A 20,753-nucleotide genomic window follows, 5' to 3' on the forward strand; every position below is an offset into this window, starting at 1 on the left:
TGGCCTGTGCTAACTGCTAGAATGTGCCTGACATAATGGACAAAATACTCTAATCACCATTCATCATGATACAGAAGAAATACACCATGTCCTGGAAAGAGTGAAAAAAAAGGATGGAGAACATCATTGGTGGGACTCTCTTTTTAGATAGTCACCAACAGTGATAGAGTTTTTAATTCTATGCTTCAAACAGTTGTGATTTTACTAACTTTAATACTAAAGTGTCTATTGTCTATTATCATAATGTATGTGAATATTTGGCATATGACAAAACAAATAATTCAACTCCAACCACCCAAACCATACAAACTAATGCAGAGCAAATGACAATATTTCACTGTGTACTTACTGTGCATCTGTAAGTGCATAAATTATTAATATACTATATATGGCATAGAGGCAACAGGTGACCAAACCACCACTTTGTGGTAAAGTAAAATGAATTGACTATAGTGACAGGGTGGAGTTTGATGGTATTCTCCTCAGCCAATCCCACCATTTAAGCAAAACATCCAGAGTAAGCAGATAAAGAACAATGGCAGTCGTGATGGATGTGCCTGGTCATGATGGTAGTGTCCTGAATTCGAGGGAGACAGAAGACAAATAGCCAAGGGATAATTTGAACACTGCACTCCTCACCACTCTCCACAGTGCTGGGCAGATCGAGTCCAACTCAAACCCAATTTGAAAGAAACTAACAACTGTATGCAAAAATGTCTATAATTCAATCATCTTACCCCATAAAATGATTTTTGAGCTCTCATGGCATGACAGCTGGCTGCACGCCAAGACCTCCATTTGGGCAGGCATGCCTCCCAAGGTTACTTCTGCAGATTGAGAAGACACTTATCACTACAGATAGTTGTTAACAGGATTAAGAAAGTAACAGCATGCTAATGTGTTGTAATAGTATTTTGTGATCATACTTTATGATCTTAACTAAACAGCATAAAGGATTCATATAATGCATATAATCTTTTAGACATAAACAATTGACCAAGTCTGGGACTAGGAGTAAGCTAGGACTAAGCTTTGTTATCAATAAATCATATTGCTGCTTCTCTCTTCAGAGTGAAGTGTATAACAGTTTCCAACTGTGACAGTAAGAAAGTGGTAAGAAAGACATTCACAATGTTTATTGTGTATTTAGAAAGGCAAGGGGAAGAAAGAAAATTTGAATCTGGGAAACAAACAAACAAACAAACAAAAAAGTAAGAAAGAATGGCTGCTATAAGTAAGAGGATTTTGTTAAATTGGAGAAGTAGGAATACCGAGAGAAAAAGATGGCAAATTAGAAGAAAGAAACAAACGCATGGTGAAAAAAAAAATGAGCCTTTCATAGTTTCTAACAGAGATCCCTTCGATTATTTGATTTTACATAAAATAGATTTATATTAATGTTCAAAACTGAAACCACTAGCTGGAGGGATGTCTATTCAGCACAGTTGTAGATGACTTGTGTAGTTCAAGCCATACACTCTGCTAGAGAATCAAATCCCCATTTAGGTACAATATTTTCAAACCCATTAAAAGGAAGATTTCTAAGATTCTTATGGTCTTGTTCCAGTGACGTTGCCTCTGCTAATATTTGCTTGTGTTTTTGTTTGTTTGTTGGTTTGTTTTTGTTTGTTTTTTACTTTTTTGAAGATTGCAAGTGTATAACATCTCTACAGGGAGAGTTATAGAGCTGTGAATGCATTCTGAATATTATCAAGATCTGACAAGGAAGTAGTGTTTTGGTATAATGTTGAATATAGATTTCATGGAACTGCTCTAAAACAAAAGCAAAAGCAAAAGCAAAAACAAAAACAAGCAAACAACTAAAATCAACCAAACCCAATCAAACCAAAACAAACGAAACAAAACCAAAAATCCAAGCTGAATAATTCGTACCGTTAATTAAAATGAATTCTTCATTTCTTCTATGGTCTTTATCATAAATAAAGTCCAGTGTTCAAGCACATTCCGGAAGTCTGCAACTCCTGTTTAATATAAATAGTATAAAATATTGCTTTCTCAGGGAATGTAGTGGTAGGACAAAGGGTAACGTTTTAAACTAAAACAGAATAGATAGCGGTAAGAAAGAAATTCTTCACTCAGAGGGTAGTCAGGCACTGGAACAAGTTGCCCAGAGAAGCTGTAGATGCCCCATCTTTGGAAATGTGCAAGGCCAGGTTGGATGGGGCTTTTGCAACCTGATCTAGTGGAAGGTGTGGTGGCAGGGGGATTGGAACTGTATGATCTTCAAGTCCCAACCCAAGCCATTCTATGATTTTATGATTACACTAAAAGAAAATGTAAGGACTGTTAGAAAAGAAACTTGACTTATTCCTCTAGTGTTCATACCATCTGCAAGAGCTGAGTAACCATGGTAATTATATAAATATTGGACGTTGCTCAAGGACAAGAATTAAGGTGGAGTTACCATGCGCATAACTCTGAACTACCTAGTTTTCAGAGTTTTGTATTTCTCTAGACACAAGGTTCCCAAATGATGTACAGTGACACTTTCATTTTGCACAAACAATATTTTTTTGTTGGTAAGTTTTGCATTAATTTAGAGATTGGACATTTTGAATAAAGTTGTTCATTTACAGAATTAAAAATGTAGCCCATTTAGGGCAAGGAATATCACTATATTTGTGCTTTATTAATAAACATATATTGCATGTAAATGAGATGCAGTATTATTATTATTTGCAGCTCCTTCTTGAGAACTTTCAGTCCTACAATTATAGTTGACAATATAGATGAAACAATACTCATTTTAAAGACTCATTGACTTGAAAGGAACTGTAGTAATTATATCAGTGGCAAATGTGTTTCTTCTTCCAAGTAATGCTGTTACTAGATGATTTTGTTATGTTCTTCAAACCCTAATTTCTGTTTTTAGAAATACCATCTGTGTTGTCATTGCAAAGACCACATTTGGCTTCTTTCACTGCTTTCTGCTTAGAAGTCAGTGAGCTGAAAGAATCTTGAATATGCAAGACAAAGGATCCAAGGACAGAGACAGAAAAACAAGAAAAACTAAAGGAATGTTTATCTGGGGAGGAGGGGAATCTTCTTAGAACAGAGATGGAGTTGTAGACCCTTTATCCAGTGACAAGTGCTAAACAGACATTGTTATGCAGCAAAGTGAATACAATAGAGCTAAGTTGCAATGGTAATGGCTGCATCACCGTATTAAACCATAAGGCCTTCAGACTCACACTCAGATAATGATGTTACAGCTACAGTTATGGCTTATTTATTTTACCAAGGGCAAGGTTGTTGAGACACAGTTTCATTTTAAAGGAAGCCTGACAAGGTAGGTGCCAGTAATGGCATAGGACAAATGAACTTCACTAACAAGCCAATTCAAAATAAAACACAGCTCAGGACGACGGAGTGTGTGCTCTTAAGAGGAAACATAAACCAATGAAATGAAATATCTACTGAGCATTAATAAACCCATTAGTGAACATTAATAAAATAAAAAGCTTCACTCATTTACAGCCTTGGGAGTCAGCAACTTCAGTCTCTGTGAACGATTTAGTGGGTCTGGAAGAATGATTTGAGAGGGAGAGCTGGGAAAAGAGTAAATCAGAAGGTACATTTTAGCTAATGGGAAGGGACTGAATATAGCTGAGGGCTGAATCAGCTGAAGTGAAGGTTGAAATGAGTCTATGAGGAAATTAATAATTCTGTATATAGAGAAGTGTTTCAATAACATGCAGTAAATAATGCCTAAGGACATACACTGAACAGTGAAGATGAAACAAATCGTTGAATAGCTGCAGTCTCCAGAGCTGTTGCCTTTCCTGCCTGGATGGGACAACGGTGAGGTAGAAAAAACAGTAATTAAAGACCACATTAGAATAAGACAATATCAAGGCTATGAAGATCCTTATTGGGGGTACCCACCCCAATCTATTAGTCTGCCAAATCCTGATTGGATTTCCACCATGTTAGACTTAGGTTTTTCTCTTTTCTTTATTTCTCCTTGTCTATTCTCAGCCCCCTTGATCTTTTCAGTAATCTTCCCCAAGTTTCTCCTTACTACCATCTGACACCAGCACGTTTCTCCTTTTCACCTCACAGACAAGGACATAGGCAAATCAGAGACATTTAATGCCTTCTTTGCCTCCGTCTTCAATGTTGATGATAGGCTTCAGGACCCCGGGTGCCCTGAGCTGGAGGACCATGATGGTGGGAATGACAAACTCCCAACTGACCCTGAACGTGTGCAGGATTTGCTGCTCCACCTGGATCCATACAAGTCCATGGGTCTGGATGGGATTCATCCCAGGGTGCTTAGAGAGCTGGCTGACATCATCGTGGGACGTCTCTCCATTATTTTTCAACAGTCTTGGGAATCTGGAGAGGTCCCAGTGGACTGGAAGCTGGCAAATGTTGTGCCAACTTTCAAGAAGGGCAAGAAAGAAGACCCTAGCAATTACAGGCCTGTCAGTCTCACGTCAGTGCCTGGTAAAATTATGGAGAAGATTATCCTTGAAGCTATTGAAGCACACCTGGGGGACAATGCAGTCATTGGTCCCAGCCAACATGGGTTCATGAGGGGTAGGTCCTGTTTGACCAACTTGATTTCCTTTTATGATAAGATCATCCATCTAGTCGATCAAGGGAAACCAGCTGATGTGATCTTTTTGGATTTCAGTAAAGCTTTTGACACAGTTTCCCAAAGGATCCTACTGGACACAATGTCCAGTATACAGCTTTAAAAAAAAAATAAAAATCTGTACGATGGGTGAGCAATTGGCTGATGGGCAGGGCTCAAAGGGTTGTGGTAAATGGGGCTGCATCAGGCTGGTGGACAGTCACTGGTGGGGTCCCCCAAGGCTCCATTTTAGGGCCAGTCCTCTTCAATGATTTTATAGACGATTTGGATGTAGGACTAGAAAGTGTTTTGAGCAAATTTGCTGATGACATTAAACTTGGAGGAGTTGTGGATTCTGTTGAGGGTCAAAAGGCCTTGCAGAGAGATCTGGACAGATTGGAGAGCTGGACAATCACCAACCGCATGAAGTTTAACGACAGCAAGTGTCGGGTCCTGTATCTGGGACGGGGCAACCCTGGCTATACGTACAGACTGAGCAACAAGATGCTGGAGAGCAGCCCCGCTGAGGGGGATCTGGAGGTTGTGGTTGACAGCAAGTTGAATATGAGCCAGCAGTGTGCCCTGGCAGCCAGGAGGGCCAACCGTATGCTGGGGTGCATCAAGCACGGCATTGCTAGTCGGTCGAGGGAAGTGATTGTCCCGCTCTACTCTGCGCTTGTGTGGCCTCACCTCGAGTACTGTGTGCAGTTCTGGGCACCACAGTACAAAAAGGACATTAAACTGCTGGAGAGTGTCCAGAGAAGGGCTACAAAGATGGTGAACGGCCTAGAGGGGAAGACATATGAGGAGCAGCTGAGGTCACATGGTTTGTTCAGCCTGGAGAAGAGGAGGCTGAGGGGAGACCTCATTGTGGTCTACAGCTTCCTCATGAGGGGGAGTGGAGGGGAAGGCGCCGATCTATTCTCTTTAGTCACCAGTGATAGGACCCGAGGGAATGGTGTCAAGCTGAGGTAGGGGAGGTTTAGGCTAGACATCAGGAAGAGGTTCTTCACTAAGAGGGTTGTCGCACAGTGGAACAGTTTCCCCAGGGACGTAGTTACTGCACCAAGCCTGTCCGAATTTAAGAAGCGTTTGGACTGTGCAGTTAGTCACATGGTTTGAATTTTTTGGTAGATCTGTGTGGTGCCAGGAGTTGGACTTGATGATCCTTAAGGGTCCCTTCTAACTCAGGAGATTCTATGATTCTATGATGGGTTTGCTTTTTCCTGAGACAGGAACAACCCAGATTGTCTTCCACAGTACGTTCTTTACATCTACTACAGTGACTTTATCCCCTCCTACAGTACATAACTCTTTTGATTGGGCAGGTCTGGCTTGGCTGGCAGATCCTGTAGTTTTGACCAACAAGGTAGACTTTGCTAAACGTGTATCCCAATGTTTGAATGTCCCAGCACCTGTTGCTGTCAGTGTAGTCTTTAACAGTCCATTGTATCCTCCAATTTTTCTGGAGGGTTGTGCATGATAGGGGATGTGATATACCCACTTAATACCATGCTCTTTGGCCCAGGTGTCTATGAGATTATTTCAGAAATAAGGTCTGTTGTCTAACTCAGTTCTTCCTGGGATGCCACATCATCCTAAGACCTGTTTTTCAAGGCCAAGGATAGTTCTCTTGGCAGTGGCATGGGGAACACGATATGCTTCCAGCCTTCCAGACAATACATATTTCACATTCACGGATAGCATGCACAAAAGTGTCCATGGTCAGTTCCACCCCTTGATCACGAGCCCATCTATATGTTGCATCTCTTTCTTGATAGCCTGAGGTGTCATGGGCCCACTGAGCTATAAATAATTCACCCTTATGTTGCCAGTCCAGACCTACCTGGCCACGTCATTCTTTATAGCCTGATCCTCCTTCTGGCTGTTTTGATGTTCTTCGGTAACCCAACTCAGTTAAGTGAGCATCTATGTGATGTACTTTTACAGACATTTTCTCTACCTGGGCAGCAATATCACACCACAATGCAGCAGTCCATATGGCTTTTTCTCTGTGCTGCCAGTTGCTCAGCTTACGTTGCTGTAACCACCACCACAAGGCATTTACCACCATCCACAAATCAGTATAGAGACAGAGAAGTGTCCACTTTTCTCATTCAGCAATATATAAAGTCAGCTGTATGGCCTTCACTTCTGCAAACTTTTTCAACTCACCCTGTCCTTCACCACTTTCTGTAACTTGTAAGACTCCATACAGCAGCCTTTCACCTCTGATAATTTCCCACAATACAACAGGATCCATCCATGTACATGGCATATTATTCCTCGTTTTCTGGCAGTTTATTACACAGTGGTGTCTCTTCAACACACATCACCTCCTTGTTTATATATATTCCAATATTCCAAAATCTTTGCATTCTGGCCAGTCCATGATCACTTCCAAGATTTCTGGGCAAGTGGGCTTTGCTATTTGAGTCCACTGTGTGATCAGTGTGACCTACTTGCTCAATGTAGCATCAGTTGCATGATGTGTAGAGAGGACCCTCCCTTTGAACATCCAGCCCAGCACCAGTCAAGGTGCTTGTGAAGCTGTGCTCCAGTACCAACCACTTCTGAAGCAGCTCAAACCCCTTCATACGCTGCCAATATCTCTTTTCTGTTGGAGTGTAGCAGGCCTTGGACCCTCTGTACCCCTGACTCCAAAATCACAGAATCACAGAGTCGTCTCAGTTGGAAGAGACCTCCAAGATCATCTAGTTCGACCTCAGCCCTAACACTAACAAGTCCTACACTAAACCATATCACTAAGGGCTACATCTAAACGTCTTTTAAAGACCTCCAGGGATGGTGACTCAACCACCTCCCTGGGCAGTCCATTCCAATGCCTAACAACCCTTTCAGTAAAGAAGTTCTTCCTAACATCCAACCTAAACCTCCCCTGGCGCAACTTTAGCCCATTCCCCCTTGTCGTGTCACCAGGCACGTGGGAGAATAGACCAACCCCCACCTCTCTACAGCCTCCTTTAAGGTACCTATAGAGAGCGATGAGGTCTCCCCTGAGCCTCCTCTTCTCCAGGCTGAACAACCCCAGCTCCCTCAGCTGCTCCTCGTAAGACTTGTTCTCCAGACCCCTCACCAGCTTTCTTGCCCTTCTCTGGACTCTCTCGAGCACCTCCATGTCCTTCTTGTAGCGAGGGGCCCAAAACTGAACACAGTACTCGAGCTGCGGCCTCACCAGAGCCGAGTACAGGGGTACAATCACCTCCTTAGACCTGCTGGCCACACTGCTTCTTATGCAAGCCAGGATGCTGTTGGCCTTTCGGGCCACCTGAGCACACTGCTGGCTCATATTCAGCCAACTATCAACCAGTACTCCCAGGTCCTTCTCGGCCAGGCAGCTTTCCAACCACTCTTCTCCCAGCCTGTAGCGCTGCTTGGGGTTGTTACGCCCCAGATGCAGGACCCAGCATTTGGCCTTGTTGAACTTCATGCAGTTGACCTCAGCCCATCGCTCCAGCCTATCCAGATCCTCCTGCAGAGCCTTCCTTCCCTCAAGCAGATCGACACACACACCTAACTTGGTGTCATCTGCAAACTTACTGAGGGTGCACTCGATCCCCTCATCCAGGTCATCGATAAAGATATTAAAGAGGACCGGCCCCAGTACTGAGACCTGCGGGACTCCACTAGTAACCGGCCTCCAACTGGATTTGGCTCCATTCACCACAACTCTTTGGGCCCGGCCATCCAGCCAGTTTTTAACCCAGCAAAGCGTACGCCAGTCCAAGCCCCGAGCAGCCAGTTTCTTGAGGAGAATGCTGTAGGAAACGGTGTCAAAAGCCTTACTGAAGTCAAGGTAGACCACATCCACAGCCTTCCCCTCATCCACCAAGCGCGTCACTTGGTCATAGAAGGAGATCAGGTTCATCAAGCAGGACCTACCTTTCATAAACCCATGCTGACTGGGCCTGATCGCCTGGTTGCCCTGCAAGTGCCGCGTGATGACACTCAAGATAATCTGCTCCATGAGCTTCCCTGGCACTGAGGTCAAGCTAACAGGCCTATAGTTCCCCGGGTCTACCCTCCGGCCCTTCTTGTAGATGGGTGCCACATTTGCTAGCCTGCAGTCGACTGGGACCTCCCCCGATAGCCAGAACTGCTGATAAATAATGGAAAGTGGCTTGGCCAGCTCCTCCGCCAGTTCTCTCAGTACCCTCGGGTGGATCCCATCCGGCCCCACCGACTTGCGTACATCCAAGTGCTGTAGCAGGTCGCCAACCATTTCCTCATGGATAGCGAGGGCCACATCCTGCTCCCCATCCCCTTCCACCAGCTCAGGGTACCAGGTATCCAGAGAACAACCGGTCTTGCCGCTAAGGACTGAGGCAAAGAAAGCATTGAGCACCTCAGCCTTTTCCTCATCTCTCGTCACTAAGTTTCCCCCCGCATCCAGTAAAGGATGGAGATTCTCCTTAGTCCTCCTTTTGGCGTTGATGTATTTGTAAAAATGTTTTTTGTTATCTTTAACGGCAGTAGCCAGATTTAGCTCCAGATGAGCTTTGGCCTTTCTAATTTTGTCCCTGCACAGCCTCGCAACAGCCTTATAGTCATCCTGCGTAGCCACCCCTCTTTTCCAAAGATTATAAACCCTCCTTTTTCTCCTAAGCTCGAGCCACAACTCTCTGCTCAGCCAGGCCGATCTAGTTCCGCGTCGGCTCGTCTTTGGGCACGTGGGGACAGACCGCTCCTGAGCCATTAAGATTTCCTTCTTGAGGAGCGCCCAGCCTTCCTGGACTCCTCTGCCCTTCAGAACCTCCTCCAAAGGGACTCTGCCAACCAGTGTCCTGAACAGCTCAAAGTCAGCATTCCGGAAGTCCAAGACAGCGTTTTTTCGGATCCCCTTCCTGACTTCACCAAGAATAGAGAACTCTACCATTTCGTGGTCACTCTGCCCAAGACAGTTGCCGACCACCACATCTCCCACCAGTCCTTCTCTGTTTGTGAACAGAAGGTCTAGCGGGGCACCTCCCCTGGTAGGCTCTCTAACTAGCTGTGTCAGGAAGCTATCTTCCACGCTCTCCAGAAACCTCCTAGACTGCTTTCTCTGGGCTGTGTTGTGCTTCCAGGATATGTCTGGGAAGTTGAAGTCCCCCACGAGAACAAGCGCTGACGATTTTACAACTTCTGCCAGCTGCCTGTAGAACTCCTCATCCGTCTCCTCATCCTGGTTCGGTGGTCTATAACAGACCCCCACCAGGATGCTTGCCTTGTTGGCCTTCCCTCTGATCCTAACCCATAGGGACTCAACCTTATCATTCCCAGCCTCAAGTTCCACAACATCTAAACACTCTCTAATATAGAGAGCCACACCACCACCCCTTCTGTGCTGCCTGTCCCTTCTGAAGAGCCTATAGCCAGACATTGCAGCACTCCAGTCATGAGAGTGGTCCCACCACGTTTCCGTGATGGCAACCAAGTCATAGCCTTCCCGCTGCACGATGGCATCCAGCTCCTCCTGTTTGTTACACATGCTGCGTGCATTAGTGTAGATGCACTTCAGTCGGGCCATTGCCTTCTTCCCTGGCTTTGCCATTGTTCCCCCTGGCACAGCTCCAACAAGCCTTCTTTCAGCCCCATCCCCCTTCTTTCCTAGTTTAAAGCCCTCTCAACGAGCCCTGCCAGCTCCTGGGCTAGGATCCATTTTCCCCTTAGAGATAGGGACCCGTCTGCGGCCATCAGGCCGGGTGCCAAGTAAAGCGCCCCATGGTCAAAAAAAACAAAATTTCTGTGTTGGCACCAGCCTCTGAGCCACGTGTTTATCAGGTGGGCTTTCCGTGTCCTCTTGGTACCCCTCCCTGCTACTGCAGGGATAGATGAAAACACCACCTGTACTCCCGCTCCATCCACTAAACGTCCCAATCCCCTAAAGTCCCGTTTGATAGCCTTCAGGCTTCTCTCATCAATATCATCACTGCCAGCCTGGACTATCAAAAGATGGTAGTAGTCAGAGGGGCGGACCAGGTTGGGAAGCTTCCTGGCAATATCCCTGACCCTGGCCCCAGGGAGGCAGCAGACTTCCCTATGGGTAGGGTCAGGCTGACAAATAGGGCCCTCTGTTCCCCTGAGAAGGGAGTCGCCTACTACGGTTACCCTTCTGTCTTTCTTGGTGGAGGCAGTCTTGAGGCGTGGAGTTGGCTTCCTCGCCCTAGGCATCCTCCTGGGTAGACTTTCTACCTCGTCCTCACCCACCGGTCTCTCAAGCTCCAGGGCCTCAAATCTGTTACGTAAGGGCACCTGGGAAGGTGGGGCCGGTAGGGGGGGGCGTTGCCTGCAGGGTCGAGCAGGGACCTGTCTCCATCCCTCCTCAGCTCCTAGGTCCCCTCCCTCTGCCTGACAGCGACAGGGCAGGGGGTCCATCCCCATTAGGGGTGTCTCACTCTGGTACCTCTCCTTCAGGCCCTGCAGGGAGTCACTCCACCAGTCTATCTCCCGGTCACACTCCCTAATAGCCCTCAACCTCTCCACCTCCTCTTTGAGTTCTGCCACCAGGCGGACCAGGTCATCCACCTGCTCGCACCTCACACACACGGCGCCTCTGCCTCCCTCAGATGGCAGCAACAGGCTCAGGCAGTCCCTGCACCCAGAGGCCTGAACTGCCGCATTGTTGAGCAGGCAGTCAGTCTGGGTGGCCACAGACTTTCTAGAGAAAGTGCTCTGCCTGGTGAAGACCATCGCAGCCCAGCTAGCAGTCGACAGCCGTTAAAGATGTTGTTCTTATGGGTGGGGGGAAACTCTGCCCTCTCCACCCTCCCTGCTCGCCCTGCCTGCGCGAACTGCCGCGCAAACTGCCACGCCCCACCCTTCTGACACGCCACGCCCTGTTTGCCTGCCCTGGTCACCGCGGTCCTGGTCGCTCGCGCTCCCTAGGGGCTGCTTTTGAATGGCTGGGGAGGGGGCGATGCTGGCTCCGCCTACACCTCGTCAGCCTCCCTCACGGGGGCTGCCGGGTCCTGGCGGCTCCCTCGAGCGGCCTCGATGTCGGAAAAAAAGCCCTGCCTGTCCCGATCCCCCGCTCTGCTGCAGAACGCGTCTGCCCCGGAGCCGATCGCCTCGGCAAGTGGGGCCAAATCATATGGGTCAACCCTGAGCGTCCCCGGGCTCTTTCTGCCAGAGGCTCCGGGTGGGTCCATTCTCCCCAGCTACAATGCAGAGCACATTTTTTACATCTTGTCCTGCTTGAACTTGTACAAAGGCTACCGCATGAGCTTTCTCCTGTTTAATTTGTTCAAAGTCTTTTCATTGCTCAGGGCCCTGTTTGAAATAATTCTTCTTCTGAATCTCTTGATAGAAAGGGCTTACAATCAGACTGCAATTCAGAATATGCGTTCTCCAAAACTCCACAATATCTACAAAAGCTTGGATTTCCCTTTTTTTTTTTTTTTTTTCCTAGATGGTGGAGACATAGCTGTAATTTTATCGATTACATCCATTGGGATCTGACAGTGTCCATCTTGCTATTTTATTCTTTAAAACTGGATCCCCTGTGAAGGTTTGTTGACCAGTTTTCAGAAGGATTTGGATTATGTTTGTCCTTTACTCAAATAATTATTATCCTGTGTTACCCCACATGATGATGTCGTGGATGTACTGCAGGTGTTCAGGAGCTTCCCCCTGTTCCAGTGCAGTGTGGATCAGTACATGGCAAATGGTAGGGCAGTGCTTTCACCCTTAGGGCAATTAGTTCCAGGTGTACAGGATGTCCCTTCACTGAAAGCAAATTTTGGCCTATACGCTGCTGCCAATTGGATCAAGGAAAACACATTACCAAGATCAATTGTGGCATACAACTTGGCTGCCTTTGACTCTAGTTCATATTGAAGTTCTAGCATGTCTGGCACAGTAACACTCAGTGGTGGTGTGACTTCATTCAGGCCATGATAGTCCACTGTTAGTCTCCACTTTCTGTTAGACTTTTGCACTGGCCATATGGAACCATTAAAGTGTGAGTGAGTCTTGCTGATCACTCCTTGGCTCTCCAGTCAATGAATCAGCTCATGGATAGGAAGTGGAGAGTCACAGTTACTGCAATATTGCTGCTGTTGCACCATTGTGGTAGTAATCGGCACCTTCCGTTCTTCAACCTTCAGCAATCCCACAACAAAAGGGTCCTTCAAGAGTTCAGACAAAATAAACAAATTTTTAATTTCTTCTGTCTCTAATGCTGCTCTGCCAAAAGCCTTCCAGTACCTTTTTGGGTCCCTGAAGTACTCTCTCCTGAGGTAGTCTATGCCAAGGAGGCATGGAGCCTCTGAGCCAGTCACAGTGGGGTGCTTTTGCCACTCATTCCCAGTTGGGCTCTAATACAGTTTGTTGTTGGGATCCCCTGTCACTCCAGAAATACAGATGAGTTCTGTCTTTTTATATCTTGATGGCATCAGGGTACACTGTGCACTGGAGGCCACTAGAGACTTATAAATCTTTCCCCTTTTTAGTAGGAGTGTCTTCCATTACTAAACAAATTGACTTTCACATCCCTTGTTTCTTCGGTACAGGATACCAGCCGGGAATGTTTTTTCTGTTTTAGCTGCAGGGATTGTTTCAGGGGTTGGAGTAACCACATTGTCTCAGGGGTTGGAGAGGCAACAGCACCTGTCATTTTGTCATCAGATCCAGAAAGCTTCACTTCCTCTTGAGGATGCTGAATAGTGTTAAACAGAACTCATTAGGCATGGGACAGGCTCCAAAGTGTTGCATTGATTTGTCAATTTGTCCCTCTGGAATTGCCAGGGGGACCGTACATTTTTTTCCAAATGTTTTAATAGTTTTTCAGGATTCTGAAGGATTCAGTGATGAAATTCTAAAACACTGGAAGTGCCCACAGTCCTAGGTAACTGCCATACTATCCCCCATGCACTGCCACTCCTAACTATCCAGCCTCCGGGCAGGTCTCTGCATTGTATTCTCAAAGAGTTTTTTAACCTTAAACAAATCCTGAAACACAGTCAGAAGACACAGCAATAAGAACATGCTGATTTCAGCTTCCCAAGGGTATTCAAAGTTCTCAAGAGCTATTGTAACTAGCTTGGAGGGAAAGGTAGAGGTGAAGGGGAAAGGGAAGGTGAAGGAGTGAGGGAATGTGTCATTCTTAGTCTCTCCCATAGATTGGCTCTCCAAGGAGAAAAGGTGAAGAGTGTGATTATTAATAGTTTCTAAGAGGTGGTTCCTGAAGTATGAAGATGGTGTCAATGCTGAGTACAAATATCAGATTAATCTCACAACTGGTAATTTTATCATATCATAAGCCATTTTTAAATGGTACAGCAAAATGATAACCTTAAACAGCACCCCAGAGATGATAAACAGCACAACAGGGAACGCAGACAGCAAGGTGTGGCATAAACACAACTCTGAGAACAAGTACAACAACTCTGAGAGCAAAAAGATCAGCTTTGTGACCAGCAACTATTAAACTAATATAATGCTTGTAACAAATTTCTTTTAACACACTCTGGTCAGATCTGTTGTTATCTCAAACCTTTGTGCCCCATGTTGGACACCAAAAGGAATGTTGTGGTTTAACCCAACAGGCAGCTAAGTACCACACAGCTGTTTACTCACTCCCCTCCAGTGGGATGGGGAAGAGAATTAGAAGAAAAGTAAAATTAATGGATTGAGACAAAGACAGTTTAATATCTTCTTGTGCACTCCCAGCCTTCTCACTGACAGGACAGTCTGAAAAAAGCTGAAAAGTCCTTGATTTAATATAAGCACTGCTCAGCAACAACAAAAATGTCAGTGTGTTATCAACTTTATTTTCATCCTAAATTCAAAACATAGCACTATACTAGCTACTAGGAAGAAAATTAACTCTATAGCAGCTAAAAGCAGGACAGGACCATACATGAAATTGAAGAGAACTGATCTCATTCGTTCAATGAGAGTTCAACAGAATGAGTTTTGATCCCCTGCTGCAAATCAACATTTCATGATTCCTATAATAGAAAATAAGACATTATTTTTTCCAGAAAGCAGCCTTGTACTCTTAAAATGTAAAGTTTCAGCACCTTCTTGGCAGTGTCACATTGTGTCCCTTATATGCCAGTAATGACTATTTTGCTTCAATAAGGGAATCATAGACTTACAGAATCATGGAACAGTTTAAATTAGAAGGGACCTTAAAGATTTAACCTATCTGGCACGGTCAGCGACAGCTTCCACTAGGTCAGGTTGCCCAAAGCCTCATCCACCTTGACCTTGAACACTTCCAGAGATGAGGCATTCACAACTTCTCTGGGCAACCTATTCCAGTACTTCACCACACTCATGATGAATTTCTTCCTTATATCTAATCTAAACCTAGCTTTTAGTTTAAAACCATTATCCCACGTTCTGTCACTACAGTCCCTGATAAATACTTTCCACATTTTTTCTGGAGGTCCCCTTTTAATACTGGAAACCCTCTATAGAGTCACCCCAGAGCTGTCTCTTCTCTAGGCAAAATAAGACCAACTTTCTTAGCCTGTCTTTTTTAGGAGGGATGCTCCAGTCTTCGGATCATCTTCATGGCCCTCCTCTGGACCTGCTCTAACAGGCCTTTTTTATGCCACAAAACTGAACATATGGAATAAATCTGGGACATATATGGGTACCTAGAGAAGATATAAACAACAAGGTCTTGAGAAAAGGTCAGAACAGATGAAGAAAAATAGGGGTTTTTTGTTTGCTTGTTTGTTTTTGATCCTGAATTTAGGTTATATTTGGAAATTCACTTTTTTTTTTTTTTTTGGTAGAGAAGAAAAAATATTTCAAATGATCATCTTCAGATCTTCTTTTTTTGTGTGTGTGTGTGAAAGTTTCAAAATATGTCACAAAAGAGTCCTTTAGATGAAACTTTAAAAAAAAAACAGATTTTTTCTTTCATTGTACAATGTTCTATTTATTGCATACAGTCTATTAGCAGGTTGTCTTTTTTTTTTTTTTACTTATTTTTTATTTTATTTTTCAAATCTAATTCAAAAAGTTTGTAATTTTCCAGTGAATTTTTGAGCAGTAACCAAAAAAGCTCCTTTTTCCAGTAGCAAATATGCATTGTTTCCAACCTCCACAAGTTTTATTTGTTTATTTTTTTTGTTGAAATACATATCTTACATTCATATTTCCCCATTATGTTTTCAAGTAAGATTTTTGCATTTGCCAGATGATACAATCAGTAACATGATGTTATATCTACTATATCAATATTGATTATAATTCAGTTAAACTATTACTTTGTAACTTTGGCTTTAAGTCACATTTATAAGTTATTTTAATTGTAATAACACTTTTTGCTTTATCTTTATGTGATTTTTTTGTGTGAAAAATACAGTGAAATCTCTTGGGGAGTTGTGGGGAAAGAAAGGATGAACTTCCTTTGGGAGAGTATTTGAATGACAGACATGCAGACAGACCAGCATAAACTAATCTAAAATATGTTGATCTTATGGAAGGCAACTTCAGACCTCCTGGCTGAGTAACAGAGGCCAAGAATGCAGCTGTGGTAAGTAGAATTTCATTTTATATATGGAATTATCAATGTCACCCACATTTCTGCCTATAGGAATATAAACATCAATGTGCATATAAAATGCTTTTGTATAATATGTTCTATGTCAAATTGCAAAAAGCATACTGCAAAGGTTCTTACTATGTAAAAATCACTGTTCCTTAGAATAAAAATAAGAAATAATAAAAATATATATATTGAGAACATAAACATGATTCTCTTCTTGCCTACATCAATGTAAATCAATTAGATAAAGCTAAAAGAATGTATAAGAAAAAAAAAGATATTCTCACGTTTCAATCGATATATGTCACTACAACAGAAGATTTCAAGAAAGCAACATTTTATTTAATATATTTTATTTCTATACAAACCCTTGCTATAATTATTATAGACGTGTATTAACTCCTGATAAGATTTGTGAATAATTTATAGAATCTTTAGTTTTTGCAAAGAGGCCACTAAAAAAAAAATTTATTTCAGCATTCGGCAATTTATTTATAGTTTTCTAATTTTTGCCTGCTTGATTAAAAGTTTTGTCAGTTTGTAACATTGAAACTAAAAGTTATCTTGCTTTTTGAATTTAAATCTTTTGTTATATACTCAAGATGAAATATACACAAATTTGCTATATTACAGTGTTTATGTTCAGCCACTTGCCTAGCAAAAATATAGGAAAGCACATAAAACCGGACAACTATGTGAATCTATGTTAATCTCAGGAATGATTTTTAATAGCACTTGAATTCTCCTCTAAGGCAAATGAATGAAGCTAATTCCAATGATCTTTACAAGGTTATTTTAACTGAAGATCTCCATAATAAATCTAAAGACCGTTTAGATAGATTTTGTTATTTTAAGCTGAAGGAAAAAAAAAAAAAAAGAAACAACAGATCAACATATACTGTTGTTTAAATGCACGAGCCATGCAGACAACAAGGAAAACACCACTCAGAGGATTTTTTCTGTTATTCCTGACTCATCTTTAGCTGTAGAGTGTTGAAAGCACCTTCTCCAAAGTGTTCCCTTCACAACATCAGGGCATATGCCAAGAGTAGAACTCCACATTCTAGAACTGAAAGCCGTAAAATCACAGCAATATGATATTTAACCTAGGTCAAAAGTAATGGCTCCAGAGGCAAAAGGAGTCAAAACTATATTTTGGTCAAACATCTTCTTGGCTAAAACACAGCTTAATAAGAACAACATTTTTGCTCTCTGTATTTTCTTTCTGTTCTGATTTATTTTTCTCTGATCGTGTAGTGAACATTATATGACATTCTAAGAGCAGAATCTCTCCTAGCTGAGTTGTTGATAAGAATTATTACTAATCTCTATATTTATTTTGCTAGACCTTATAAAATCCCATTATTAATTATTATGATTACTATAGATAAGTGTTAATTCTTGTCATTTTACTGAGTTTTTCTTTCAACTGGTTGAATCAATCTACCATAATAAAACCAAGTATCAAGTATTATTATCATAATAAAGTATTATTATCATAATAAAACCAAGATCAAGTATGAACATAACATATGTTTTATCTCATTTACCTTTAGCCAGCGAATGTTAGGTATCTAAGCTAGACCAGTGGCTTATTTTTATTATTAAAATTGTACAGTTTATTAATAGAATCAATGAATTATAGAATATCCTGAGTTGGAAGTGATCCACAAGATTCATTGAGTACAACTTCTAGGTCTGCATGGGACCACCCAAAAATTAGAAACTATGTCTGAGAGCATTGTCCAAATGCTTCTTGATTTCTGGCAGGCTCGGTGCTGTGACCACTGCCCTGGGGAGCCTGTTCCAGTGCCCAACCACTCTCTCAGTGAACAACCTTTTTCTGAAACCTAATATGAACCTTCCCTGTCACAGCTTCATGCCATTAAATCACAATTATCTACTTCCATGGAGTCCAGGAAGAATCTGGATTGTGTTTGTACTATTTGTACCCTGTTTCTACAACTAAAGCTGCTTGCACTATCATAAATAGTGATAGCTCAAGAAAGTGGTAGAGCTGGTAGGAATACATTTCCAGATACACTGTAGGATCATTTGTTTTATATTCTTGTAGTATTGACTGTTCTCTGCAATCAGCTGCCCCCTCAGGTATTTTCTTGTTTACAGCATTGTTACAGTTTTATAAAGGTATAACCATTCTTTTGCACTGTTAAATTTTATCTGATTTTTGTCTCAAACCATCAGAAACACCTAATTCCTGTAGTATGGTATCTTAATGTTCTTCACCAGAGAAAGAACTTTAAAGAGAGATGAATTAACTGTAGAGACTGGTGTTTTTTATCGTACTCTCTTATCAGAATTAATGTTTCAGTTTTAAAACAATGTTTCAGTTTTAAACATAATTTCAGTACTAACAAGAATTAATATGCTTGTTCTACTTACACCTGTTTTTATTACTATATCAGTCAAGTCTGGTGAGATGGTTAATGAGCCAATCTGCTGTCATGTCTGAAGAGGGAGAACTGGGTTTAATACTTGCATTTTGTTTGTTTGTTTGTTTGTTTGTTTTAAACTCTGTTTCTTGGTCAATCTGTCACAACATAAAGCACAACATCACAGTTCAAATTACTCACATTGCTACTCGTTATGTGTTCATTATCTTTTTCTTTAACGACTTTTCCAGTGAAACAATTTCTTGTAATTTCAATCTAAGTCATCACAAATTCACTCATTAATTTCAATATTTATTAGAAGTGGTGTACAAATAATACTGCATGTGGTGTGGCTTTTTTTCATCCTTATGGATTTTCTAAATCTAAAAATCCTCTTCTGTACCTGTAGATATTTAAAAGTTAGAGATCAACACTTAAATCAAGTGTATATAGTTATATAACATACATATATACTTTATATTATATCATTATAATTGTTGGAATTTACTGATTAGTATTAGATATTTATTTATTTATTTATTTTTTCCCCACCATTGCCTCTCTGTCTTCACTGTATTGCAAGATAATAAACATAACTAGCCCACATATAAACATCTACCTTCAAGATTAAATTGAAGACACCTTTTAATATGTAATTTCTTACTAGTAAACTTTGATATACTTCAGGGATAAACAAAATTTAAAGCATATTAATTAGGTCTTTATCTAAATGCCTCTTGAACACTGACACACATGGGGCATCAACCACTTTCCCAGGAAGCTTGTTCCAGTATTTATCAACAAAATTTTTCCTAATGTCCAATCTGAACCACCTTTGGTGTAGCTTTGTGCCAATCCCATGTGGGATTGCCTCTTAGTCTCCTTTTCTCTAAACTAGGCAACCCAAGTGTCCTCAGCCTTTCCCCACATGAAATGCTTTCCAGACCTTTTACCACCTTCACCGCCCTCTTCTGGATGCTCTCAAGGACTTTACCTTCCTTTCTATACTGGTGGAGCTCAGAATTAAACACAACATTCAAGGTGAAGGTGTACTAATACTAAATGCAGCATGAGAATAACTTGTTTTGTCTGACTGGTGTATAAACTGCTGAAAGGTTTGCGATTAATCAAAGGACAATAATGGAACTAATGACAGGTTTTTTGTTTGTTTTGTTTGAATAACTGTATAAAAGCTGGAGCTGTATAACATTCAGTTATGATATAAATATTGTCATAATAAAGTATACCAGATTTCCTTCCAAAAAGAGATACTGAATATCTGCCAACTGAGAAACTATCAAGGAAAATATTCAAAGCACCAGTCTATATTTACAATGGAAAATTCATCCTCTTCCTGTTCTGATTTGAGGATTTCAGACCAAGGACTGCAGACTGATGAATGAGTATGACTTTGTTTTAGACAGCATCAAAGTTTATACATGGTCAAACACATAAGCACCCCACTACAGCACCATATGCTGGTTACCTGATCATCCACACTGCATAAATGATAATTTTGTCCTGAGCTATCATCTGGATTGAGATTATTCCCTGATGTTAGTTCAATTAGAAATTAAAATATATAGTAACCCTATACTGTTGTTTGAGTATTCATCTGAAGATATGTGAATCCATGGCTGAAGGATTTGGAATTGTCTGGTCTGGAAAAGTGGAGGCTATCAGGGTGATTTGACAGCAGCCTACAAATACATGGAATGAAAGGCAACTACAAGAAATTAAAATTAAATCCTAATTGATATTGACTAATAGTCACAAAATGCAGTGGCCATAGGCCACAACATAAAAGTTTCAGCCTGGGAATCAGGGGAAAATATTTCAATAGGAGAAGCAGTAAAGCAGTGGGACCTTTCTTCAGGGATTTTAAGACCTGGCTAGATAAAGCTATTCTTCACTTGATCTGGTGCTGGCAATAGTCACTCTTCAAGAAGCAAGTTGGACTAGAAACTCTCTTGGGAGTCCTTTCACCTTATATTTCTTTGATTCGTTCTTTCCATGCTCAGGGCAGTGGACCATCCAGATTACTGTTGCAAACTGAAGCACACATGAACCACACAGTTTATACAGTTATAGCTCACACTGACTTGCCCATGTAATCTGATTGCCTCTGCTGTTGCTAGTGTCCTTCCAGGAAGATCCATGACATCCTCCAAATAATTGTTAGGCTTCACAGTCGTCTGTGATGGGAGAACAAGGGAAAAAGGGCAACAGTCAAAACAAGCTTGGGCTCAAT

This window comes from Anser anser (assembly GCF_964211835.1).
Source record: "Anser anser genome assembly, chromosome: 1".
NCBI classification, from domain to species: domain Eukaryota; kingdom Metazoa; phylum Chordata; class Aves; order Anseriformes; family Anatidae; genus Anser; species Anser anser.